Genomic DNA, 27,292 nt, shown 5'->3' on the forward strand with positions numbered 1-27,292 from the left:
ACTAATGACTAATTGATAAACACATAGATCAGAGGATCTATCTGTCATGATCAGAGAAGCTTGCAGTAAATGACAGTTAATACAGAGATCCTCAACTGGTTAATTAGCAGAGAATGAGACTGGAGTGCTCAGCCCCAAATGTGTTATCCATGTCATGTCTCTCTTCCGAAGCACAGGGATCTTTGCAGAAGAAGAATCAGAAATGTTATAAGAGCCAGAGGTAGTGGATAATACCAAAGTGTTTTCTGGACACAAGGGGTATGAACTCACAGGGATTGTGACAACATGCATTGGACCTGTGCAAGATTAAGCCATAGAAGTTCTCAGAATAGAAAGGGGAAGTTGGAGACAAATATCATCACTGAGGAGCTGTGGGAATTAAATGAGTGCTGGGAAAAGGAGAATCAATTTTTTTTTTTTTTAATGATATGATCCTTGGTTGGCCACCACACTCCAGAGCAGGCCCCACTTCCAAGACTAGGTGGGAAACACAAGCTAGACTTGATGAAGACAAAAAACAAGAGGAAACCTCAAAGCTGAGTCAGAAGAGATGATACAGTGATTATGGGAGGAGTTAGAAAAGGATGAGTAAATATGTTCAAAATATGAAATTATGAAAGAATAAAGAATTTATAAAGTTTGTTTTTTGGTTGTGAGACTAGGGTTTTTTTTCTGAATCTTTATTAACAGAATTCAAATTTAATCCTTCAGTTTGACAATAGAGAAATCAAGGCAATCTCGTATAAGGAAGCATGTGTTGAAAGAATCTAGTTTCTTATCAGAAAACAAGTGTCTGAGTCAAGGACATGACTGGTCCAGGGTATGGTAGAGGAGAGGGTTTTTATTGTAGATTATGAAGGAGAGCACATCTGGGAACATCTAGAAGAGTCCAGAGTAGGGAGAAAAAGTATGACCAGCAGAATGAATGGGCCACAGGGGTGGTGGAGTGAGAGGCTAGGACTGAGAGCCAAAAGAGTACATGGCGAGCCTAGCTTTTCATGGATGGACCAGCTGAAATTTTTATGGGCATTAAAAATCTTCAAATGGATTGTAATACTCTGTCTACTTGCATGGAAGGATGCTGCTACTTAATTTCACATACATGTTCTCATGTTTTTATTCTAGTATATATTTAAAAAATTTTTGACATCCAAAATGCATTTATCTAATAAATCATTTTGTTTAATTGTGCAACGTTTCTTGTGCACTGGGCTTACTCTTCTGTTTTATGGCGACTTATTACTGTGATAGCATGACCTTCAGATTTTGTGCTTCTGACAGGACTCAGTTTATGAATGAATATATTTACTCACACGAATACTTGTTATTCCAAAGTAAGACATTTTTATTTCTATCAGGATCCAATAACAGAGATCTTTAATGCGTATACTTTCCTTTTCTGCATTTGGTAAAGGCTTCCATCATCTTTTGAAATGGTTTTGTCTGTTTCTACTTGAGTCTGTCAGAAGCTTTTATGGCTTATTTTCCTATTGCTGACATTTACAAAACTGTGGGATGTGTTGAATAGTATGAACCAAGCAATGGGTTGCTTGGCTTGTATTTATTATAGTGGTCTTTTCTCAAAGTTATCATCCAATATATAGACTCATGCAGTATTAAAAATTGTGGATATGCTGCTTCCAGAACCCAAAGTTCAACATTTTTCTCTTTCTAGTGGAAGGTAGAAGATTTTCCAGTTTGTCTTTTTACTTGGTTACACCCCTCACTACTGTATCACTGAAAATATAGTGGCGTTTCAAATGCATGAATCTTGGTGTTTCAGGCTTGTCGGTTTTCTCAGACTTTATCTCCCACTGTCTATAGTGTGCTTTATCAAGGTGTACACCCTGGCTACTTGCAGAGCCGGCTCCCTAGCTTTTTAAAAATTATTTTAAAAATACCTTTTTGGATTCATCCAAAGTCAATAGCCATTTTTACACCCGACCTTCAGTTTCCAATTACACGTATTTTCCCATCATCTACTTCAGAGTATCAGTGAAGTTTAGAAATAATTCCATCACCATATAGTCACTATTTTCTCTATGCTAGTACATTTTCTTCTCTCAGTGTATCCTCCCAGTTTACTACCAAGGAGCCTTTAAACAAGTGTCTCCAGTTGGGTAAAGTCTGTTTGTTGCTTCATCTACTTATGTGCCATGGGATTTTCATGATCAGGCAATGCTCCAAAGCCTCATCTTGTTGTTCATTTTTTGAGAACATTCCCAGTACCAACTTTATTAGGTTGTGTTCTCTGAAAAATTGGCACTAAAATATAATTTGAGGTGCAAGATGTTCAATAAAGATCAATTCCCTTTAAAGGCAAAAAGAGGAAACTATATTGAGATGAGGAAGAAACTAAAGTGTGAGGTAGGCTTGAGAAGTTCCAGCCATGTCAGGCTGTGTAAGACTTTTTTTTTTATTGGCTATTTTATGTATTTACATTTCAAATGTTATCTTCTTTCCCAGTTTCCATTCTGGAACCCCCCTCTCTCATACCCCTTCCCCCTGCTTCTATGAGGGTGCTCCCCCTCCCTCCCACCCACTCCCACCTCACTGCCCTGGCATTCCCCTACACTGGGGAATCGAGCCTTCATATGGCTAGAGCTCCTCCTCCTATTGATGCCAGACAATGCCATCCTCTGCTACATATGTGGCTGCAGCCATGGGTCCCTACATGTGTACTTTGTGCCATAACCAAATATATCAAAGAAACAACATAGAAAACAAATATTCATGGTTTTAGTCCAAACGGTCAAGGGAAGTTAGGTGGAGTAGAACAGCTCACATTACAGCAGCCAGGAAGCAGTAGACTACCTGAACTATCTGAATTTCTCCTTTTTCCTTTGTATTCCGACTGGTCTCCCAACATATGGGGCCATACCACTTACGCTGAAAGTTGATACTCACTGCCCTATTAGTTAATCTTTTAGAAACAGAGATCCACTTTATTAACTAAGCAAGAGGTACTTTTTAATCCCATCAAATTGGCAATCAAGATTAAACATCACAAGATTAAACATCACACAGACCAATTTTTAAAAAATATTTTCTGTACATTGGTGTTTTGTCTGCCTACATGCCTGTGTGAGGATGTCTGATTCTCGGAAACTGGACTTACAGACAGTTCTGAACTTCTATGAGGGTGTTAGGAATTGAACCTAGGTAACTCTGGAAGAGCAACCAATTCACTTAACCACAGAGTCATCTTTCCAGCTCCTAGGCTCAATTTTTTGAACTGCTAAATCTCTATCTCCCATACTCCCCATATGTGGGAAACTGTTAACTATGATTTTCACCCTTACTTTTATTTTTGGTGTTGGGAATTTGTGGATGTAACCCAGGGTCTCAGTCAGCTAATCATACACTATATCCAAACTTGTTTCTTCTACACCCCACAATTCCCCTCCCTCCCTCCCCACCCCTTCTTCCCTCCCCCTCTTCCTCCCTCCCTTCTCTTCTTTTTATGTGTGTCTTTTCTTTTTTTGAAATGATATTGGACCTTGAATGCAGGATCTTCTGCATTTTATGTATATGCACTACTACTAAACTACATTCCAGCACCAAACCTGATTTCTTGAAAGATAGTTCTCTGTGGGAGAGTTAGGTTTTGATGGATTGAAAGTTTTCTGAAGAATCTTGGTGATACATTCCTGAGGATAAAAATTTTAAGTTTAGTAAATAACAAATCAGGATGCCCAGTTAATTTAAGATAGATACTAGTTTCTCAGTATAAATCTGTTCCATATATATATATATATATATATATATACATATATATATATATATATATATATGTATGTATGTATGCATATATATGAAACTATGAAAAATTTAATGTAATAATTTTGCAGTTTCCCCTTTCCTTTCCTCTCTTCAGTCCTCATGCACACATCCCTGTTGCTTTCCCTCAAATTCATTGCTTCTTTCTTAGAAAAATATTGTCACATATATTCCTAAATGTATAAATGCAACCTATTAAAACTGTATAATGTTATTTATATGTATGTTTTCAGGACTGATCATTTGGTATTGGATATCCAGTTGGTATGTTCTTCTCTGGGGAAGACTATTTCTTCTGCTCTCATTATTCTTTACTTTCCAAGTTTTTTTGTTTAGGGTTGAGGCCTCATGAGCTTCCTGCCTTCCATTTTAGCATGTCTACTGGTGTGATCCTTGTTCAAGTCTTTTTTTTTTTCCTGTTTGTTTGTTTGTTTATTTATTTATTTATTTATTTATTTATTTATTTATTTATTTATTATATGTAAGTACACTGTAGCTGTCTTCAGACATTCAGAAGAGGGAGTCAGATCTCGTTACGGATGGTTGTGAGCCACCATGTGGTTGCTGAGATTTGAACTCCTGACCTTCGGAGGAGCAGTCGGCTGCTCTTACCCACTGAGCCATCTCACCAGCCCCGGCAAGTCTTATAATAATAAAAAAAAACATTTAATTGGGGCTGGCTTACAGGTTCAGAGGTTCAGTCCATTATCATCAAGGTGGGAGCATGGCGGTGTGCAGGCAGGCATGGCGCAGGCAAAGCTGAGAATTCTATGTCTTTATCCAAAGACTGCTAGTGGAAGACTGACTTCCAGGCAACTAGGGTGAGAGTATTAAGCCCACACCCACAGTGACACACCTATTCCAACAAGGCCACACCTCCAAATGGTGCCACTCCCTGGTCCAAGAATATACAGGCAGTCATGTTGATGAGACTTCATTGGTTTAGCTTCTCTAACACTTCTAGGAGACATAGTGTCACACCAAATTTCCTGTCCTCTGGCTCTCAGAATCTTTCTGCCCCCTCTTTTGCAATGATCCGTGAGCCTTTATATGCAGGAGCTGTATTGCAGATGAGTAAGTTTGGACTGGGCACCACAACTCTGCATTTTGATTGGTTGTAGTTTTCTGTAATGGGCACTATCTGTTGCAAAGAGAGGTTTCTTTTATAAAAGGTGAAGACTACACTCATCTTTGTATAAAATGATAAATATTTAGAATGTAGTTAGGGATTATGCTGGTTGTAGGTTCTCCTCCAAGATCTATACCTTCACTAGCCCAAGGTAGTTGGCTAGGTTTCCAAGACCAGGCATGATTTTCCTCTTCATGAGCCGTCCCATATATTTAACATGTCTAATGTTTGTTTGTTTGCTTTCTGAGACAGGATTTCTGAGTGTAGTCCTGATGTCCTGGAACTAATTACATAAACCAGGCTGGCCTCAAACTCAAGATTCACCTGCTTCTGCCTCCTAAGTGCTGGCTTTAAAGGCGTGCGCCACCACGCCCAGCAAGCATGTCTAATTTAATGGCTTGTAGATGCTAAATAAGCAGTATCTGTTTTCATATGTAACCTGATGTTGTTGAAGTGTGAAATTATGAAAAAAATGTCTAAACTTTCATTGGTTTCTGTCTTCTTAGCTTTCTATGAAGTATTATTGGGTCACTAAACTTTCCAGATGATCTTCCACATGAGTTCTTAAAAAAATGTATAGCTTCTTATCAGGACTCCAGTTCTCTTTCTGAGCATGTCAGGTCTACTTTGATTTGGGGTAAACTATTAATGTGAATGGTAGTTTGTAGCAACATGATGGAGGATCCATCTCTTCCATTAGTGTAGATTCTCTAGGAGACTATCCAGAATGCCATATGTCTTCCAGACTCACAATGTAGTAAAATTACTTATGTAAAGTTTGTTTACAGGCTCCTACTTACCATAGGAATAATGTACACTCCTATGTAGGCTACATTTGGAAATGTGATATATTGAAAATACTTTTACTTTGAACAATGTTTTTTAAATATATATTTTATGCCTATTTCTTCCTTTAGGTTTCAAGCCCCCTTACAGTGGACTGTATTGCTTCAGAATAGATTCCAAGAAGTAAGGATTGAAGGAAGAGCAATATATGTGCTTAGAACTTCAGCTAGGGTTTAGACGTGTTTCAGCAGTTCCCACAAGTTGGATCGAAGGGTGCCAGAAGCCATTTTGATACTCAATATTTTTTCCCTAAATAAATCATGACTTTGAATTGGTGAACAAAGAGAGATTAATGTACTTTCTTAATTATTGACTCCTATGACTTGGCCTAATGGAGTCGTATCTAATTATGGAAAAAACCTCAAGCTTCCAAGGATACTTGGTACATTGAGCTTAAGGGCACAGGTGCTGCTGCCTAAGCTCATGTGTGAACATGGCATCATGGGAAAATGACACTTCTCTGACAGCCTGGAAGTTGATATTGGATGACAGTACCTTTCGTAGCTCTGCAGTCATCTCATGGTTGGTACCAGCAATGTGGCAAGAGCTAGAAATTGAAGGGAGCAAAGATGTTGGGCAAAGCAGGAGGAGAAGAATGTCATACATTGTAAGGTAAGGTTATTTTACATTCCTATTCATGCTTATATTGAAACAGTCGTGCATTACAAATTCAATACTGACATTAAGTAACTAGTTGGACAAAATGTAATATAACCAGATGTTTGGCTACTTTTGTGGGTTCTTTTGCTTTCAGCCTTCTCCACCTCTTTTCTCTACCCTTTCAACTCCCTGACATTAACTAGGAGAGAAAAAAGAATGAAAGGGAGAGAGAGAAAGAGACCCTCAAATAAAGTCAGGAGTAGGAAGAGAGCGATGATATTATTAGACTACTTTCAGAAGATTAGGGGTGTTAAGTTATTGGGGCCAGTTTGATCTTCACCATCAGGATATCTAATTTTTTCTTTCTGTTTATTTGCACATGACTACTATGTAATTATAAAGAGAAAATAAATATAAGCACTGTCCTACTTTCCTTCTGCATTGCTGTGACAAAATACCCTGGAAAAAAACACTTAGAGAAGGAATTTATTTTAATGCACAATTTCAAGTTATGGTCCGTCTGAGCAGGAAAAACATTCAAGGCTTGAGGCAGCTGGTCCATCACACCCATAATTGAAAACATACTCATTATTCAGTTTACTTTAACCACTTATATAAGGTCCAGGATTCTTGGTTTAGGGAATAGTGGCAAGCAACTGGTTTGGATCTTTCCACATAAATTAATGTAATTATCACAATTATTCAACAGACATGACCACAGGCTATCTTACAAGTTGACAGTAAAAAACCAACTATCACAGGTCCTGGGATTCCATGATATTATTTTTAAAATTCAATAATTCAAATGATAGGCAAACTGCTGATACTAATTTAAATAATATTATAAAAATGAAAATTCAAAAATTAAAAACCTATCAAATACACATTGATAGTTATTGGAACAGTTTGGGGGACATTGTATATCTGATTCTGTAGATTCAACCAGGTATGACATCCAAATGATAATAAAGGTTCTGTAGATATTCAAAAATATATTCCTTTTTGAATCCCCGAATGAACAACGTTGAATTCTTTAGAAAATTGCTGTTTTTTTTTTAAATCAGTTCACTGTGCACATAGAGGGCTTTGCAATGTCTTTTATTTCTACTTTCTTAGATATAGAAGATTTCTGCTCCCCCTGAAATATAAGAATAGTTCATCTTTCTCTATTTTCACCACCTTCTGGTACAAATTTTTATTAAGATATCATTTTGGGTGGAAAGGAGATTTAGGAATCAAATTAGATCTCATAAATTTCTCCTAAATCCATGCAATAGGTCTTGTGTATGGGTCTAGGTTTGTCCCATGGCCTTAAGAATATTGATAGGAATGCTATGCTAATTAGTTCTATTATTAATATTACATAGCAATTATATGCATTTAATAAATTGTGCTTAGCATGTGAAGCTTATATCACTTATCCAGTATCAATAGGACATTGCTGGAATGATTGCTGTCCAGTACTATATTATTATATCTACAATACTTGATCAATATACTTAGCTGCCTACTCTAACACTGAAGAAGTGTTGAACCTTTTGTGCACTGTTGTGGTATAGTCTGTGATCTTGAAGAGTTTTGCTTCTGTTCCATTAATTGGTTACAACACTTGAGCTCAACACCTTTCTTTCTATTAGTATATTTCCCATCTGAGGTTTTGATATTTTGTAGATGTTTTTGATATTTTGTCTTTGCAGTGTCATTGCAGAAGATAAAAATATCATGGACACATGAATATGTCTAATATCCTCACTGGAATGCTATATATGTGTTCAGTATGTCTAAGAATCAAAGAAAAACATAGCAATCATCTGTTTGGGAGAGATTATCAATGCCATCCCACTGATGGTATGAGAAGCCGTGTCTTCTGCAGTCAGCTGGCTGAAATTAAAGGCCACATCACTGAAATGAGAAAGTTTGATGAAAATGATGGTATGTGAGATGAAACGATCATTTCCTTTTTGACAATTATGAAGTTAGGATAGATAGTGTGGGAGGTGTAAGGGTTACAAAGAGGATTAGGTGTAAGAATAACACAGCAGAGTGGGAGGATAGCATTTAGTGCAGATGGTAATATAACGTATTGTGGCTATATTATAGGGCATATTAAAACTAGCTAGGGAAATCATATTAAAGCTAGTGAAGTGAACATTTTTCAAGTAAAATTTATAAACATTGATTTTCAGATTAAAATTAGGACTATTGTTCCATTTATGAATAAAAATATTTTGCCTTTTTAACAAAGGGAAAGAATGTCAAAGAGATTTATGGGGTCTTCAGTTAAGTGTTTTTATCTTTCTGATTAACTTTATATAAATAGTATTGTCAAAATATGCACTCTATTTTAGTACTACTGTGTTTTAATAAATATTATGTGGAAGCTGGAGAGATATCTCAGCAGTGAAGAGCACTGGATGCTCTTCCAAGGGACATAAGTTTGATTTCTAGCATCCGCATGAGGGTGAACAACTGTCTGATACTCTGTTCTGGTCTCCACAGGCACTATACAAATACAGTGTACAAATATACATGCATTCAAAACACCCATACACATAAAATAAAAATAACGTTAAAAACTTTAAAAAATCACAGCTGAGTCAGCTATAGAAAAAGAAAATTAAAAAATACAATTTGTTGAGCAAGTTAAATAGATTAAAGAAGGAAATATATTTTTCTTGACTTGCACTGAACCCATAGCGCATTCACTTGAATTCCCTTTCTAAATATTATAATTTCATCATATATTTAATACAGTGTACCTGTAAACAAATGCTCCATAGTATAAATATCTGGGTAGTTTTTATTAATTGCTGCTTATAAGCTCTACATTGACAATGTAATTATTTTAAGAAACATGCAACAAAATATTGGTTATTAATTACTCTTCTGTCATTGTGACAAAACACCATGGCCAACTGTAGGGACAGAGAGTTTATTTGGCTTATGGTTCAAGAGAAAGAATCCGTGATGATGGATAGAGGTATGAAAGCAAGCGGCAGCTATGGCAATGGTAGCAGGAAGCTGAGAACTCACATCCCAACCAGCATCATGAAGCAAATGAAGCAGAGAGAGGGAGGGAGGGAGGGAGAGAGGAAGAGAGGGAAGGAGGGAGAGAGAGCGAGCAAACTAACAATAGGGTGATGCCTTAATCTTTAAAAGCCAGTGATGAGTGACTTACTTTCCTCAGCAAGGATGCATCATTCAGGTCCCCCACATAGTGCCACTAACTGAGACAAGTGTACAAAAAATGCCCAATATTATTGAGGGCCTTTCCTGTTCACTACAATTAGGAAGGATATATTTTGTCAGACAGAAAAGCTTTTTGTACTAAGAATTGCATATTTGTCACCCAAGAATTCTGCATGATACCATACCATTAATAGATACTTAATAATGATAATCAGTTGAATCTCACCTTTTGCCCACAGTGAGTAATTACATAAATAGGCTAGCAATAGTCCTATAAGTAATATTATTTGAGGGATTTTTGTAAGGCTATTATGCTTCAATTGATTATTACTAAAATCATCATAATATTTTTGTCATAAGTTGAATAATAATTTTTTTACAGTTAGGTGAGGTATTGTTTTCAATATAATTCTTTAATAAAATGAAAAATTTAGAAAAGTAATTCATAACATATGTTACCATTTGGATGTATAGGTTAGAAAATTACTCCTTATAAAACTAAGATGTGGTGGGTATGAGGTTAGAAATATGATTGGATTAAGAGTGATATGACAAAGATATTTTACTGAAAAGAAGAAAGGACTTTTCCTGGTGTCTGATTCTATTTGTTCTTTCAGTAACTGGCTTAAACAACATGATCCTAGTGGGAAGAGGACACTAAAACCAAATAGAAAAATATATTTTATTATCTTTTAATGAGAGAGGAATGCAAAGATGACTACTTTGTTATTTAAACTTTGCCTGATTACAACAGCAAAAGTGATTCCTTGCACATAAGACTTGAATATTTTATGCTATATGAGTCCAGGACTCTGGCCGTAAGAGATAGGGGTCCAGGAATTGGTGCTGTATCCAAGACTTTTAGCTGGGTACCTCCTGGGTGACCTGATCCAGAGAGATATTTATTATTGAATGGTGATCAATTTACTGAAAGTCGTTACTTTCTCAGAATTCTTAATTCCACACAACAAGAAACAGAGTCAGAAGAGAAAAGGAAGGACAAAATAAGTAATTAGTTCAATACTAAGTGTTCAATATTTACTGTGTGCCAGGCACTGGTTTTATGGGCACAAGATATAGTCAGGAACTAAAGTTGGCTTTCATGAATTGATATTCTAGTTGGGGAGATAATAAGTAAACAGTATTCCATATAACAAGTTAAGAAAGAAAAAAATTGATTTTTAATTTTGGTAGTCAAAGAGTGTCTCCTATAGGACTTAACTAGAGAAAGACCTGGAAGAAGTGAAAGAAAGTTATGAGACTATCTGGAGTTGGGTATTTATAGGCAGGAAAAATAGCATATGGAAAAATCTTTAGGCAGGAGTATGCATGTTAAGGAACAGCAAGCAGAAGGTCAAAGTTTTTAGAGCACTAGAAAATAGCTAATATGAGTTGTGGATGGCTATTCTTGCTTGCCAACTTGACTACAACTTGAATTAACTATAACCCAAGCTTTTGGGTATAACTATGAGAGATTTTTCTCAATTAAATCACTTCAAGTTGGAAGACCCATTTTAAATCCAAAATTTTTGAGGTGGAAAGAGCCACCTTAAAACTGGGCCATCCCTTTTGGTGGCAGGGTATATGAAGGGTGTGGACAAAGGAAACTCTGCCTGCTTTTTCTTACTCTTCCTTGTAACCAATTAGAGCTACTCAAATTGATGCAGGCAGCTGCTCACATTATCTGCTCCAATGTTTTGTGTTCCTGAATGAAAGATACAACACACACACACACACACACACACACACACACACACACACACACACACACCACACGTTAGTTATACTTTGATATATCTTAAACAGTTCAGTGGTTGGGCCACTTTCTAACCTTCACGTGGCTAATGTACCCTCCTCTGATACTCCCAACTTATTACCTACTAAAATCTATGTTCCATCATTATTGCTCTGGACCCAGACCTGTAGGCCCCCTCTGCAGCATTCCCCCAGCACCAACATGACCAATATCTCTCTGACTTCAGCATCTCTCAGGCCTGGTGTCTCTCTTCTTTCCCAAGCACGGTGGCTATCCCCTTTTGCTCTACCTTGGTCCCTTACTCAGGAATTCTAAAGTTCCACCTCTGTCTTCCTGCCCAACCATTGACTGCCAGCAACTTTATTTACCAATCAAAAGCAACTGGGGGCAGGGTTCCCACAGTCTCTTATGTGTGAACACGAGGATTCTCGAATTCTCATGCAATTTTGGGGACCACAACACTTTTTGGCAAGTTCGTTTCTTTACTAGCTTTAGAGCTACTAATGACTTCTTCAAAATTCCAGCATATACTGAAGACCAGTTGATACATTCAGCCTCTTGAACTGAACAACTACTGTTTCCTTAGATTTTGCATTGGTAGACAGTCATTGTTGGATTAGCTGGACCGCGGCCTGCAAGACACTATAATAAACCACACACACACACACACACACACACACACACACACACACACACACACACGCATGCACGCGCACACAGACTGCAGAATTCTACCAGACCGTCAAAGAAGACCTAACACCAATTCTCTTCAAACTATTCCACAAAATAGAAACAGGAGGAACACTAACAAGTTCATTCTATGAAGCCACAATTATGCTTATAACTAAACTACAAACACCCAATAAAGAAAGAGAACTTCAGACTAATTTCCCTTATGAATACTGATGCAAAATTACTCAATAAGATTTGTGCAAACGGAATCCAAGAATACATAAAAACAATCATCTATCACGATCAAGTAAGCTTTATCCCAGGAATGCAGGGATGGTTCAACATATGGAAATCCATCAACATAATCCACTATATAAACAAACTCAAAGAAAAAAAAAACACATGACCATCTCATCAGATGCTGAGAAAGCATTTGACAAAATTCAACACCCCTTTATGATAAAAGTCTTGGAAAGATCAGGAATTCAAGGCCCATATCTAAACATAGTAATATACAGCAAACCAGTAGCGAACATCAAACTAAATAAAGCAAAACTTGAAGCAATCCCACTAAATTCAGACTAGACAAAGCTGTCCACTCTTTCTATACCTATTCAATATAGTACTCAAAGTCATAGCGAGAGCAATTAGACAACAAAAGGAAGTAAAAGGGGCACAAATTGGAAAGGAAGAAGTCAAAATATCACTATTTGCAGATGATAATGAGAGTATACTTAAGTGTGACCCAAAAATTCCACCAGAGAACTCCTACAGCTGATAAACAACTTCAGCAAAGTGGCTGGATATAAAATTAACTCAAACAAATCAGTAGCCTTTGTCTACTCAAAGGATAAAAGGGCCAAGAAAGAAATTAGGAAAATGACACTCTTCATAATAGTCACAAATAATATAAAATATCTTGATGTGACTCTAACCAAGGAAGTGAAAGATCTGTATAAGAAGAACTTCAAGTCTCTGAAGAAAGAAACTGAAGATCTCAGAAGATGGAAAGATCTCCCTTGTTAATGTATTGGCAGGATGGATATAGTAAAAATGGCCATTTTGCCCAAAGCAATCTACAGATTCAATGCTATCCCCATCAAAATTCCAACTCAATTCTTCACAGAGTTAGAAAGAGCAATGCAAATTCATTTGGAATAACAAAAAACCCAGAATAGTGAAAACTATTCTCAATAATAAAAGAATGGCTGAGGGAATTACCATCCCTGACCTCAAGCTGTACTAGAGAGCAATAGTGATTAAAAAAAAAAAACAAAAAAAACCCCTGCATGGTATTGGTACAGTGACAGGCAGGTAGATCAGTGGAATAGAATTGAAGATCCAGAAATGTCACTTGATCTCTGACAAAGGAGTGGAAAAAAGTCAGCATTTTCAACAAATGGTGGTGGTTCATCTGGTGGTCAGCATGTAGAAGAATGTAAAATGATCCATTCTTATCTCCTGTACAAAGCTCAAGTCCAAGTGGATCAAGGAACTCCACAAAAAAAACAGATAAACTGAAACTAATAGAAGAGAAAGTGGGGACGAGCCTCAAATACATGGGCACAGGGGAAAAGTTCCTGAACAGAATAACAATGGCTTATGTTCTAACAATTGAGAAATGGGACCACATAAAATTGCAAAGTTTCTGTAAGGCAAAGGACACTGTCAATAGGACAAAACAGCAACCAACAAATTCGGAAAAGATCTTTACAAAATCTTTTTTTTTAATTGGATATTTATTTCATTTAAATTTCCAATGCTATCCCAAAAGTCCGCCACATGCTCCCACACCCACTACCCACCCACCCACCCCCACTTCTTAGCCCTGGCATTCCCTTGTATGGAGGCATATAAAGTTTGCACGACCAATGGGCCTCTCTTTCCACTGATGGCCGACTAGGCTATCTTCTGATTCATATGGAGCTAGAGACACGAGCTTCAGGGGTACTAGTTAGTTCATATTGTTGTTCCACCTATAGGATTGCAGATCCCTTTAGCTCCTTAGGTACTTTCTCTAGCTCCTCCATTGGGGGCCCTGTGATCCATCCATTAGCTGACTGTGAACATCCACTTCTGTGTTTGCTAGGATCCGGCATTGTCTCACAAGAGACAGCTATGTGGGTCCTTTCAGCAAAATCTTGCTAGTGTGTGCAATGGTGTCAGCGTTTGGAGGCTGATTATGGGATGGATTCCAGATATGGCAGTCTCTAGATGGTCCATCCTTTTGTCACAGCTCCAAACTTTGTCTCTGTAACTCCTTCCATGAGTGTTTTGTTCCCAATTCTAAGAAGGGGCAAAGTGTCCACACTTTGGTCTTCATTCTTCTTGAGTTTCATGCGTTTAGTAAATTGTATCCTGTATCTTGGGTATCCTACGTTTCTGGGCTAATATCCACTTATCAGTGAGTACATACTGTGTGAGTTCCTTTGTGATTGGGTTATCTCACTCAGGATGATGCCCTCCAGGTCCATCCATTTGCCTAGGAATTTCATAAATTCATTGTTTTTAATAGCTGAGTAGTACTCCATTGTGTAAATGTACCACATTTTCTGTATCCATTCCTCTGTTGAGGGGCATCTGGGTTCTTTCCTGCTTCTGGCTATTATAAATAAGGCTGCTATGAACATAGTGGAGCATGTGTCCTTCTTACCAGTTGGAACATCTTCTGGCTATATGCCCAGGAGAGGTATTGTGGGATCCTCCGGTAGTACTATGTCCAATTTTCTGAGGAACCACCAGACTGATTTCCAGAGTGGTTGTACAAGCTTGCAATCCCACCAAAAATGGAGGAGTGTCTCTCTTTTTTCACATCCTCGCCAGCATCTGCTGTCACCTGAATTTTGATCTTAGCCATTCTGACTGGTGTGAGATGGAATCTCAGGGTTGTTTTGATTTGCATTTCCCTGATGATTAAGGATGTTGAACATTTTTTCAGGTGCTTCTCTGCCATTTGGTATTCCTCAGGTGAGAATTCTTTGTTTAGCTCTGAGCCCCATTTTTAATGGGGTTATTTGATTTTCTGGAGTCAACATTCTTGAGTTTTTTATATATATTGGATATTAGTCCCCATCTGATTTAGGATAGGTAAAGATCCTTTCCCAATGTGTTGGTGGTCTTTTTGTTTTATTGACAGTGTCTTTTGCCTTGCAGAAGCTTTGCAACTTTGTGAGGTCCCATTTATTGATTCTCAATCTTACAGCACAAGCCATTGCTGTTCTATTCAGGAATTTTTTCCCAGTTCCCATATCTTCGAGGCTTTTCCCTACTTTCTCCTCTATAAGTTTCAGTGTTTCTGGTTTTATGTGGAGTTCCTTAATCCACTTAGATTTGACCTTAGTACAAGGAGATAGGATTGGATCAATTCGAATTCTTCTACATGATAACTGCCAGTTGTACCAGCACCATTTGTTGAAAATGCTGTCTTTTTTCCACTGGATGGTTTTAGCTCCCTTGTCAAAGATCAAGTGACCATAGGTGTGTGGGTTCATCCCTGGGTCTTCAATTCTATTCCATTGGTCTAGTTGTCTGTTGCTATACCAGTACCATGCAGTTTTTTTATCACAGTTGCTCTGTAGTACAGATTTAGGTCAGACATGCTGATTCCACCAGAGGTTCTTTTATCCTTGAGAAGAGTTTTTGCTATCCTAGGTTTTTTGTAATTCCAGATGAATCTGCCGATTGCCCTTTCTAATTCATGAAGAATTGAGTTGAGATTTGGTGGGGATTGCATTGAATCTGTAGATTGCTTTTGGCAAGATAGCCATTTTTACTAAATTGATCCTGCCAATCCATGAGCATGGGAGATCTTTCCATCTTCTGAGATCTTCTTTAATTTCTTTCTTCAGAGACTTAAAGTTCTTATCATACAGATCTTTCACTTCCTTAGTTAGAGTCATGCCAAGGTATTTTATATTATTTGTGACTATTGAGAAGGGTGTTGTTTCCCTAATTTCTTTCTCAGCATGTTTATCCTTTGTGGACAGAAAGGCTATTGACTTGAGTTAATTTTATATCCAGCTACTTCATTGAAGCTGTTTATCAGGCTTAGGAGTTCTCTGGTGGAATTTTTAGGGTCACTTATATATACTATCATATCATCTGCAAAAAGTGATATTTTGACTTCTTCCTTTCCAATTTGTATCCCCTTGATCTCCTTTTGTTGTCTAATTGCTCTGGCTAGGACTTCAAGTACAATGTTGCATAGATAGGGAGAGAGTGGACAGCCTTGTCTAGTCCCTGATTTTAGTGGGATTGTTTCAAGCTTCTCACCATTTACTTTGATGTTGGCTACTGGTTTGCTGTAGATTGCTTTTATCATGTTTAGGTATGGGCCTTGAATTCCTGATCTTTACAAGACTTTTATCATAAATGGGTGTTGGATTTTGTCAAATGCTTTCTCTGCATCTAACGAGATGATCATGTGGTTTTTGTCTTTGAGATTCTTTATATACTGGATTACATTGATGGATTTCCGTATATTGAACCATCCCTGCATCCCTGGGATGAAACCTACTTGGTCAGGATGGATGATTGTTTTGATGTGTTCTTTGATTCAGTTAGTGAGAACTTTATTGAGGATTTTTGCATCGATATTCATAAGGGAAATTGGTCTGAAGTTCTCTATCTTTGTTGGGTCTTTTTGTGGCTTAGGTATCAGAGTAATTGTGGCTTCATAAAATGAGTTGGGTAGAGTACCTTCTTTTTCTATTTTGTGGAATAGTTTGTGAAGAACTGGGATTAGATCTTCTTTGAAGGTCTGATAGAACTCTGCACTAAACCCATCGGGTCTTGGGCTTTTTTTGGCTGGGAGACTATTAATGACTGCTTCTATTTCTTTAGGGGATATAGGATTGTTTAGATCATTAACCTGATCTTGATTTAACTTTGGTACCTGGTATCTGTCTAGAAACTTATCCATTCCATCCAAGTTCTCCAGTTTTGTTGAGTATAGCCTTTTGTAGAAGGATCTGATGGTGTTTTGGATTTGTTCAGGATCTGTTGTTATGTCTCCCTTTTCATTTCTGATTTTGTTAATTTGGATGCTTTCCCTGTGCCCTCTAGTGAGTCTGACTAAGGGTTTATCTATCTTGTTGATTTTCTCAAAGAACCAGCTCCTCGTTTGGTTGATTCTTTGAATCTGGGACAGGCAAGAGCCACAGAGATTCTGAGGCAGCCCCCTTTTGGGGCTCCAGACATCTGGGCACCTTCCTGGCCAGAGGATAGGTGTCTGCCCAGCCCAGGAGAACTTTGCCTGAGCATCGGCTGGAGACATCTTGGTTCCGGGACTCCGCTAAGAGTAGTCTGCACAGGTGAGAGTGTGGACGACAGAAGCTAACAGCTTCTGGGACAGGTGGGAGCCACAGAGCTTCTGTAGCAGCCCCCTTTTCGGGCTCCAGACATCTGGGCACCTTCTCTGCCAGAGGAAAGGTGTCTACCCTGCCAGGGAGGGCTTTGCAGGAGCACCTGGGGGAGTAATCTTGGTTCCCGGATCCCTCTAAGACTAGTCTGTGCAGGTGAGTGTGGACTACAGAAGCTAATAGCTTCTGTAACAGGCCAAAGCAACAGAGCTTCTGGGACAGGTCCTGTTTTGAGCCTTCATCTTTGGCCAGGAGGGAGGTCTGAACCTTAGAAATCTGTGCACCTTCCCTGTAAGAGGAGATCTTGCCTGCAGAGAGTGCTCTGACCACTGAAACTCAGAGGAGAGAGCTAGTCTCCCAGGTCTGCTGATAGAGGCTAACAGAACCACGAGAGGAACAATCTCTAACCAGAGACAACTATAACAACTTACTCCAGAGATTTTCAGATGGCAAAAGGTAAATGTAAGAATCTTACTAACAGAAACCAAGACCACTCACCATCATCAGAACTCAGCACTCCCACCTCGCCCTGTCTAGGGCACCCCAACACACCCGAAAAACTAGACCCAGATTTAAAAGCATATCTCATGATGATGGTAGAGGACATCAAGAAGGACTTTAATAACTCACTTAAAGAAATACAGGAGAACACTGCTAAACAGGTAGAAGACCTTAAAGAGGAAGCACAAAAATCCCTTAAAGAATTACAGGAAAACACGACCAAACAGGTGATGGAATTGAATAAAACCACCCAAGACCTAAAAAGGGAAGAAGACACGATAAAGAAAACCCAAAATGAGTCAACGCTGGAGATAGAAACCCTAGGAAAGAAATCTGGAACCATAGATGCAAGCATCAGCAACAGAATACAAGAGATGGAAGAGAGAATCTCAGGTGCAGAAGATTCCATAGAGAACATCGGCACAACAATCAAAGAAAATGGAAAAATGCAAAATGATCCTAACTCAAAACATCCAGGAAATCCAGGACAGAATGAGCAGACCAAACTTACGGATAATAGGAGTAGATGAGAATGAAGATTTTTCAACTCAAAGGGCCAGCAAATATCTTCAACAAAATTATGGAAGAAAACTTCCTAAACCTAAAGAAAGAAATGCCCATGAGCATACAAGAAGCCTACAGAACTTTACAAAATCTCAAGTGTTTGATTTTACCAATTAAGACTTGGGAGCCAATCAAATAACCCCATTAAAAATGGGGCTCACTTATTTATAATAGCCAGAAGCTGGAAAGAACCCAGATGCCCCTCAACAGAGGAATGGATACAGAAAATGTGTTACATTTACACAATGGAGTACTACTCAGCTATTAAAAACAATGAATTTATGAAATTCCTAGGCAAATGGATGGACCTGGAGGGCATCATTCTGAGTGAGGTAACCCAATCACAAAGGAACTCACACAATATGTACTCACTGATAAGTGGATATTAGCCCAAAACTTAGGATACCCAAGATATAAGATACAATTTGCCAAATGCACGAAACTCTAGAAGAATGAAGACCAAAGTGTGGACACTGTACCCTTTCTTAGAATTGGGGACAAAACACCCATGGAAGGAGTTACAGAGACAAAATTTGGAGCTGTGACAAAAGGATGGACCATCTAGAGACTACCATATCTAAGGATCCACCCCATAATCAGCTTCCAAACGCTGACACCATTGCATACACTAGCAAGATTTTGCTGAAAGGACCCAGATATAGGTGTCTCTTGTGAGACTCGGCCGGGGCCTAGCAAACACATAAGTGGATGCTCACAGTCAGCTATTGGATGGATCACAGGGTCCCCAATGGAGGAGCTAGAGAAAGTATCCAAGGAGCTAAAGAGATCTGCAACCCTGTAGGTGCAACAACACTATGAACTAACCAGTACCCAGGAGCTCTTGACTCTAGCTACATATATGTCAAAAGATGGCCTAGTCGGCCATCACTGGAAAGAGAGGCCCATTGGACACACAAACTTTATATGCCCCAGTACAGGGGAATGCCAGGGCCAAAAAATGGGAATGGGTGGGTAGGGAAGTGTGGGGGGGGAGGGCATGGGGGACTTTTGGGATAGCATTGGAAATGTAATTGAGGAAAATATGTAATAAATTTAAAAAAAGGAAAAAAATGTAAAAATAAAAAGAAAATGGGGCTCAGAGTTAAACAAAGAATTCTCACCTGAGGAATACTGAATGGCTGATAAGCACCTGAAAAAATGTTCAACATTCTCAATCATCAGGGAAATGTAAATCAAAACAACCCTGAGATCCCACCTCACACCATTCAGAATGGCTAAGATAAAAAATTCAGGTGACAGCAGATGCTGGCGATGATGTGGAGAAAGAGGAACACTCCTCCATTGATGGTGGGATTGCAAGCTTGTACAACCACTCTGGAAATCAGTCTGGCGGTTCCTCAGAAAATTGGACATAGTCCTACTGGAGGATCCCACAGTACCTCTCCTGGGCATATATCAAGAAGATGTTCCAACTGGTACCTGAAGGGCATCATCCTGAGTGAGGTAACCCAATCACAAAAGAACTCACATGATATGTACTCACTGATAAGTGGATATTAGTCCAGAAACTTAGAATACCCAAGATATAAGATACAATTTGCTAAACGCATGAAACTCAAGAAGAACGAAGACCAAAGTGTGGACACTTTGTCCCTTCTTAGAATTGGGAACAAAGCACTCATGGAAGGAGTTACAGAGACAAAGTTTGGAGCTGAGACAAAAGGATTGACCATCTAGAGACTGCCATATCCGGGATCCATCCCATAATCAGCCTCCAAACGCTGACACCATTGCACACACTAGCAAGATTTTGTGGAAAGGACCCTGTTATAGCTGTCTCTTGTGAGGTTATGCCAAAGCCTAGCAAACACAGAAGTGGATGCTCACAGTCATCTAGTTGATGGATCACAGGGCCCCCAATGGAGGAGCTAGAGAAAGTACCCAAGGAGCTAAAGAGGTCTGCAACCCTATAGGTGGAACAACAATATGAACTAACCAGTACCCCCCAGAGCTCATGTCTCTAGCTGCATATGTAACAGAAGATGGCCCAATTGGCCATCAGTGGAAAGAGAGGCCCATTGGTCGTGCAAACTTTATATGCCTCAGTACAGGGGAACACCAGCGCCAAGAAGTGAGAGTGAGTGGGTAGGGGAGTGAGTGGGGGAGCGGTTGGGGGACTGTTGGGATAGCATTGGAAATGTAAATGAAGAAAATACCTAATTAAAATAAAATTAAATTAAAAATTAAAAAAAAAAAGACTTTGGAGCCACAGTGTAGGGGAATGGGAGGGTGGGGAGGCTGGAGTGGGTGAGTGGGTAGGGGCACACCCTCATAGAAGTAAGAGAAGGGGGGATGGGATAGTGTTTTTCTCGGTGGGGAGAATCATAAAGGGGATAACATTTCAAATGTAAATAAATAAAATATCCAATAAAAAATGACAAAGCAATCAACCAACCAACCAACCAATCAATCAATCAATGAAAGCCTTGAGAGCCAGATGCTGGGGAAAAAAACCTGTGAATTCAGAGAAGCAGTTTCTCAGCTTCAGCCAGTGTTCCCAAAGGAAAATCCATTTTCTTTCCTTCTTTTTTTTTTAAAAATTAGATATTTTCTTTATATTTACATTTCAAATGTTATCCCCTTTCCTATTTCCCCTTCAAAAATCCCCTATCTCCTCCCCTCTCCCCCTGCTCACCAACCTACCCATTCCTGCTTCCTGGCCTTGGCATTCCCCTAGACTGGGGCATAGAGACTTCACAGGACCAAGGGCCTCTCCTCCCATTGATGACTGACTAGGCCATTCTCTGCTACATATGCAGCTAGAGCCATAATTCCTAGCATGTGTTTTCTTTGATTGGTGGTTTAGTCCTAGGGAGCTCTGGGGAGGGGGGGGTACTGGTTTGTTCATGATGTTGTTCCTCCTATGGGACTAAAACCCCTTCAGCTCCTTGGGTACTTTCTCTAGCTCCTTCATTGGGGACCCTGTGCTCCGTCCAATGAATGATTGTGAGCATCCACTTCTGTATCTGTCAGGCACTGGCAGAGCCTCTCAGGAGATAGCTTTATCGGGCTCCTGTCAGCAAGCACTTGTTGGCATCCACAATAGTATCTGGGTTTGGTCGTTGTTTATGGGATGGATCCCCAGGTGGGGCAGTCTTTGGATGGTCATTCCTCCAGTCTCTGCTCTGAACTTTGTCTCTGTAACTCCTTCCATGGTTATTTTGTTTCCTGTTCTAAGAAGGATCAAAGTATCCACACTTTGGTCTTCCTTCTCCTTTAGTTTTATGTGTTTTGCAAATTGTATCTTGAGTATTCTGAGCTTCTGCGCTAATATCCACTTATCAGTGAATGTATATATCATGTGTGTCCTTTTGTGATTGGGTTACCTCACTCAGGATGATATACTCCAGATGCATCCATTTGTCTAAGAATTTCATAAATTCATTGTTTTTAATAGCTGAGTAGTACTCCATTGTGTAAATGTACCACATTTTCTGTGTCCATTCCTCTGTTGAGGGGCATCTGGGTTCTTTCCAGCTTCTGGCTATTATAAATAAGGCTGCTATGAACATAGTGGAGCATGTGTCCTTCTTACCAGTTGGAACGTCTTCTGGTTATATGCCCAGGAGAGGTATTGCTGGATCTTCCTGTAGTACTATGTCCAAGTTTCTGAGGAACTGCCAAACTGATTTCCAGAGTGGTTGTACAAGCTTGCAATCCCACCAGCAATGGAGGAGTGTTCCTCTTTCTCCACATCCTTGCCAGCATCCCTTCCAACTGAATGTCCATCCTTTCTACTTCCTGTGTGTCTCTATTCATCTTCTTGACTTCCTATCACTATGATTTTTTCCCCTCTGCTGGCTTCCTGTCAACTGGTTGCTTTTGATCTCCTTCTTGATTTCGAGTAGACTTTATTTAATTTTGTTTACAATAAACAGAATGCTCTTGGATTAAAGGTGTGTGCTAGGTCTGTTTCTTGTGTTTTGGGGGTGGTGGTGGTGCGTGGAGTTGAGTGAATGGGGAGGTATGGAGCATTTGGGAGGACTTTGAGAAGGGGAGAAACATGGTCAGAATACATCATATAAAACACAGTATTTCCATTAAAAATGTTTTGGTTTGGAATGTGTTTTGAGGCTAGTGCAAGCAAGTTTTGGTAACAGTTTTGTTATATTGTGTGGTAGAAAGACAGGGCCAAAATATAATGTCAGAAATGTCAAGTTACATCAATTAAAGATGATTTAACAAAACAAATTTAGATTGCTTAATAAATAACATTAAAAGAGGCATGCTAAGACTCCTTGAGAATAGAGTAGATTTGGGAGGTGTGTGTGAGTTATATGTGTCTGTGTGTTTGTATGTGTGTGTGTACTTGGCCCAGTATTTGACAAGCAGTAGATATGTAATAGATCTTATCTTAAGGAAAGGATGAATTGATGAATACTAATCCTTATTTGCACTGTCTAATTTATACATACAGCCTATGGTGTATACCTTTTTCCTTTTGGGCACTCTGAGAAGTGGTTTGGTGTATTGGTTTGTTTTTGTCAACTTGACACTAACTGGAGTCCCCTGGAAAGAGGGATTCTCATGTGAGGAATTGCCTTCAGCAGATTGGCCTGTGGGTATATTTGTGGGACATTTCATGGATTAATGATTGATACTGGCGTGCCCACCCCATTGTGGGAAATATCATCTCTAGGCAAGTGATCCTAGGTTATACAAGAAAGCAAGCCCAGCAAGCCCTGAGACTGAGCTCCTCTGTGGTATCTGACTCAGTTCCTGCTTCCAGGCTATTGCTTTGAGTTTTTCCCTCAACTATGAACTATGTATGATGAAATAAACTCTTTTTTTCCTTCTAAATTTGTTTTGGTCAGTGATTCATCACAACAGCAGAAAGCCAAGTAGGACATTTGGCATCATTCTTCTTCCTTTTTTTTTTTTTTTTTTTTTTTTTTTTTTTTTGGTTTTTTGAGACAGGGTTTCTCTGTGTAGCCCTGGCAGTCCTGGAACTCACTTTGTAGACCAGGCTGGCCTCGAACTCAGAAATCCGCCTGCCTCTGCCTCCTGAGTGCTGGGATTAAGGCGTGTGCCACCATGCCTGGCACATCATTCTTCTTACACTTGAAGTAGTTATTGACTTCAGAAGGAAATGTAACCATAAAGGGTAGACTTCAACTTTTAGGAGTTGAGCCAGAGACTTATTTGGGTTTAAAATGTAGATGTCATTTGTTTTCTTGAAAATTTTTCCAGTTTTGTGGTTACATAAAAATAAGCATCACTAGAATAATATGAGGTTATTCTTTGTAACATCTGTGTACAAAATTATTATTAGCAGTGCTAATCCAAAAGCATAGTCATTGGCATAATACCTGTATTACCAGCAGATGCAAGCTTTCTGAACCTAACAGTAAATAAATGATTTTTGAACAATTTTAGTATGATTTTTAAAAATAAACAAAAATGTAAACATTTTTCCAAAAGCTAACTCATTTGCCTCCAATGAGCCCATTTAAATGAATGTTTTAAAAATGTGTTATTGTGGTTCTAAAATGCAGTTTTTCCTTTAATATAAAACAAAAATAGACATCTGTGAATAGTAGTTGTTATGAAAACAGAATTTTAGTGGATGTACTAACATAAAAAATACAGAAAGACTCAATTTTTAAGATAAGAAACTAACTTTCGTTAAAAATGGAAACTTAACCCCAGCCACATCTCTCAATGCATGTTTTGCAAACAGGCTTGGAATAAAGTAAATTTGAATCCTTAGATTGAACTTGTGTTTGCTAGGCCCCAGCATAGTCTCACAAGAGACAGCTATATCTGGGTCCTTCGGGGCCTAGCAAACACAGAAGTGGATGCTCACAGTCACCTATTGTGGATGGATCACAGGGCCCCCAATGGAGGAGCTAGAGAAAGTACCTAAGGAGCTAAAGGGATCTGCAACCCTATAGGTGGAACAACAATATGAACTAACCATACCCGGGAGCCCTTGACTCTAGCTGCATATGTATCAAAAGATGGCCAAGTCGGCCATCACTGGAAAGAGAGGCCATTGGACTTGCAAACTTTATATGCCCCAGTACAGGGGAACACCAGGGCCAAAAAGGGGGAGTGGGTGGGTAGGGGAGTCGGGGGGGGCAGGGTATGGGGGACTTTTGGGATAGCATTGGAAATGTAAATGAGGAAAATACCTAATTAAAAATATTTTAAAAATTGAACTTGTGACTATGCCTAAAGAATTAAAAACTTCTTGATCAAATATTTATATTCTACTATTAGACTCAGGAGTGTACCCTGGGAGGGAAATATCAATCTCAAAAAATTTAAGTGTAAAACAAAAACTAAACCATTATAAATTTCCTTAGTCATTTGTCTATCATATTTCTCTTTACATAATTTTGGTGGTATTTATATATTCAGTCTCTACTTTGAGAGTAATGAATCCTGTCTATCTACCTTTGATTTCCTTTTATAAATATTAACTACTGTTGTCATGTTCTATGCTTTGTGTAAGTGTTACATAAAGATTCATGTGTTAAGGACTTGGTTTCCAGCTTGCTGCTGCTGTGAGATGGTGCAGTCTTTAAGAGGTGAGAGTCTAGTGAGGTGTTTTTAGTAAAGTTGGGTGTTCTGTTAAGGAGGACTGTGTAAAAGAAGTCTAGCCATTTGCTTTTCAATTTTTCATTATATATGCATGAATTGTAATATTTTACTATATGAAGAGATTTTTGAACAAGTTTATATTGTATGATATGTTGCTCCTTTTTCTTTTGATACCCAGGCATGAAAAAAATGGGCCTCCTTTGCCATGAACCCTTCATAAGATATATTGTGCTACCATAGGGTCTATACAACTGAGTCAGGTAACTGTGAGGTAAAATAAATCTTTTGTTCTTACATTCTGATTATCTCAGATATTTGGTATAGCATAGCAATGGAGAGCTGCCTAACAATGTCAAAGAAAATGTATATAGACAATTAACCTCCTTGCCATTTTGGCAGTAAGTTTAGTACTTTGAGAGCTCTTGTGAGTGCATTGCCAATTTTCTTTCTTTTTTTTTTTTTCTGAAAATCTACTTGACATAAAGAGTCAGTATTACTGTTTTGTTATTAGAGAACATGGTTATTTAACTTTATATGCATATATTTTGATCAAATGTAAATAATATAAAATTCAAGTCTCTGTGTCTCAAGTGCTGGGCTTAAATAATATAAAATTCAAAAGCATTCAAGTCAGTGATATTTACATATTAACATTATGAAATCATCTCTATTCTTTCATTCCATAGCAATGATATTACCTCCTCCCTCCAAAATTCTTTACTCATTAATCTGTGACTCCATATTTCACTTTGCCCACATACTCTGGAAACTATTGATTTTCTCTTTTTCTTTCTTTTTTTTCTCTTTTTCTTTACATGGATTTTTATATAAATGGAACAGTATCTGTCTGACTTAATTCAATTACCATGTTTGTAAAATTTATGGTTTCATTTTTCTATCAGTTGAATAGTAGTCCATTGTATATATAAATGCACTTTGATTATCCATTTATCTGTTGAAGGATTGCTAGATTATTTCTATTTCCTTACTATTGTAAAAACATTGCTGAGCAGGATGCTGAGTCCTCTGGCCATATGCTGAAGAGTGGTATGTCTGGGTCATGGGATAGATCTGCTGTTAGCTTTTTGAAGATTCTCTATACTGACTTCTAGAGTAGCTGCATTAGTTTGCACTCCCAGCAGCAGTGAATGAGTTTCCTTTTCCTCACATACTTGCCAACATGTGTTGTAAGTTGTTTGTTGATCATAGCCATTTTGACTTGGGTAAGATGAAATTTCAAAGTTGTTTAAATGTTCATTTTACTAATTGCTAAAGATGATGAAGACATTTTTGAAATATTTCTTAGAAATTTTTATTTCTTCTACAGAGAAGTGTGTTTAGACATATAGCATGTTGTTGTTTTTACGTTGGTTAATTTGTTTTCTTGACTATTTTTTGTTGTTTTTATTTTTGAGGCAAGGGTGTGGTGGTCTGAATATGCTTGGTCTATATGGAGTGGCACTGTTAGGAGGTGTGACCTTGTTGGAGGAAGTGTGTTACTGTGTGGGTGGGTTTTGGACATTTCTTCCTATGCTCAAGGTCCACCCATTTTGGAAGAGAGCCTCCTCCTAGCTGATGAAGTCAGTCTTCCCCTGTTTGCCTTTGGAACAAGATGTAGAATTCTCAGCTCCAGCACCATGCCTGCCTGGTTGCTGTCATACTTCCTGCCTTGATAACAATGGCTTGAACCGCAGAACCTGTAAGCTAGTCCCAATTAAATATTGTTTTTTATGAGAGTTGCCTTGGTCGTGGTGTCTCTTTACAGGAATGGAAATCCTAACTAAGACACAGGTTTTCTGTGTGTAGCCCTGGCTGTTTTGGAACTCACTATGTAAACCAGGCAGGCCTTGAACTCACAGAGATTCGTATACTTCTGACTCCCAAGTGCTGGGATTACAGTGTATGCCACTATACTCAGCTTTCTTGACCCTTTGTCTTTGGTGTTTACATATTTTATATATTAATCCTTCTGTCAGGTATAGCTTGTATAAGATGAAAGGTACTCAGTGTTCCTTGTACTTAAATCACTGAGTTCTTTTTATTTAGTCATGATCCAATAAACAAGCATATATCTTGTACATAGTATGATATATTAATCAAAAATTTTTTATTTAATGGTTAGTCAATTTTCTTAACACCATTCACTAATAATAATTTTCTGACTATCAGGTGTCCCACTAAGTTGTTAATGAGGTTTCTCCAGGACTTTTTGCTTGTTTGATTTTGTTGTTTCTTATTTTTATTTAAACATAGGCAGTTAGTGCTATGAACTTGTTTAGAACTACTTTCATTATGTCCTAGAGGTTTTGGTATGTTGTGTTTTCATTT

At 38.4% G+C, this 27,292-nt stretch overlaps 1 long non-coding RNA gene across 1 annotated transcript; it reads left to right on the forward strand.

The window, feature by feature from the left end:
* The first annotated feature begins 5,826 nt into the window (after window positions 1-5,826).
* On the forward strand, window positions 5,827-26,388 carry Gm39837. The gene is made up of 3 exons (XR_866365.2): window positions 5,827-6,367; window positions 8,053-8,287; window positions 25,143-26,388. It is a non-coding gene; the product is annotated as a predicted gene, 39837 (long non-coding RNA).
* The last annotated feature ends 904 nt before the right edge of the window (window positions 26,389-27,292 follow it).

The sequence above is a fragment of the Mus musculus genome, chromosome 2 (assembly GCF_000001635.26).
Source record: "Mus musculus strain C57BL/6J chromosome 2, GRCm38.p6 C57BL/6J".
Classification (NCBI taxonomy): domain Eukaryota; kingdom Metazoa; phylum Chordata; class Mammalia; order Rodentia; family Muridae; genus Mus; species Mus musculus.